The sequence below is a fragment of the Gracilinanus agilis genome, chromosome 1 (genome assembly GCF_016433145.1).
Source record: "Gracilinanus agilis isolate LMUSP501 chromosome 1, AgileGrace, whole genome shotgun sequence".
Classification (NCBI taxonomy): Eukaryota; Metazoa; Chordata; class Mammalia; order Didelphimorphia; family Didelphidae; genus Gracilinanus; species Gracilinanus agilis.
The window spans coordinates 606,252,701-606,254,480 of record NC_058130.1 but is presented as its reverse complement, the minus strand read 5'-3'; positions in this window follow the sequence as shown (position 1 = coordinate 606,254,480).

The window sequence follows — 1,780 nt, the reverse complement described above, 5'->3', positions numbered from 1 at the left end:
TTAGTCTAATCCTTAGTAAACAAAACATATTGTCTTTAATAAAGAATTACAGCCATTGAGTTTCAAGGCAGCTTTGCTCAGAACTAAATAGATGTGATTTTTCTGCTTAGGAAACATTTTGCCAAAGATTGTTATCAGATACATATTCTTACATGCATTGCCTTTTTTTTCTTTCTTGTTTCTACTTTACTGAAATAACATCATGTGACCTTTCAAAAATTGTTGCCCTTCTCCAGGGAAATATCAAGCAGATTGTTCATGAGATGAGAAAAATCTCTTCATTTTGAAATCCCCCTTTTTCCAGAAACAAGAATCTCTGTGAGACACTTCAATGTAGACTTGCACATTTTCTTGGGGACAAAAGTGAGATATGTTTATTCTTCTGTATTTAAAGTAGTATCACCACGTCTAAAGTATAAACAAAACTAAATTAAATTAACTCTTTATTCTTCCTCATTTCTACATGCACACAAAATTGTTTGCAGATGATTCCTAATCTTGAAGGTCAAACTTTTTGTCTTACTAGACATTTATTATTTTCTAAACAAGTCTGATTTAACTCATCATTGAAGCTTTGGATTGCGAATATAAGTTAATTGGTTTGAGAAGAGGGGCAGCCTTAATCACTGTACATTCTTCAGCTATACCATATTATTTTCTTGGTGGTGGGGAAGGAGATAATACTTATCCAAGGGGACTGCTGCTGGCTTTCAGCTAATGGACACAATCAGTTGAGTAAAACTGTATTCCTTTCTTTCCTGCCCTTACCAAAAGTGATGCTACTGAAGCTTGCTTTATAGATTATGATCTCCCAGAGAAAACATCACATCTGTTCTTTATCAGGTCTTCTCATTTCCCAAATTGGAACTCTCTACCCACTGACTCTTTTCCCCCTAAAACAGTTTTACTTCAGAAGTGGCCACACTTCTTTTTTCTCTTTCTTTCCTTTGTTTTCCTTGAATTTGGAGTGGGCTTATGAATGCTTACTTTATATCTCCCTGCCAGGATTCTGAGGATTGCTATTATTTAGTGGTACTGATGTGACTGGGCCCTGTGGACAAAATGGAAGAAAATTCCTAATATAGAGTTCCAGACCAGACTTTGTCATCTCTATTCTAATTATTCTGAATATCACAAAAATGAGTTTGGGTCAAGAGTAGTGAAGATGTGGCTTAAAAATATTCAGCTCTTGTGGACAAAAACTTAAATGTTCTGAATTTACCTACCTTAATTATTGCTTTTAAGCATTCTCTGGTTAGGAGACAGGCTGGTGGTGTCCTCTTAAGGGCAGTTTGACAGCTGCTGCCAACTTATTACTCTCAAAGATCATCTGATCTTCCTTATGAAAGCACTACTGTATTCCAAAGGATCATAGGACATATCAATGAAGAAAGAGGGGGCAGAATACAGTCAGGGGACTGTGGCCATTAGGCAAAGCTGGTGTTCCCCAGTGATCAGGGAGAAGATCTCATTTCCAGGCATAGGCAGAGAAAGTATTCCCTTAAAGAAAAAAAAAACATTCTTTGGAACTGAGATTTTTTTTTAATGGGACAGGGGTGTGGGAGTGGGTGATAGAATACTATAAGAGAAACTCCAAATGCTTAAAAGAAAAAGTCACATCTAAGAGAAGAATGACCTGTCCTATACTATGAGCTGGAACAAGATAAAGGACAATCAAGGACCATAGAAACTAAGGGTGGTTTAGTCAAGAGTGCTGGATTGGAGTTTAAAATCTAGTTCTCTTCCTATCCACAAGATCTTGAAAAATGCCTGAGCCTTA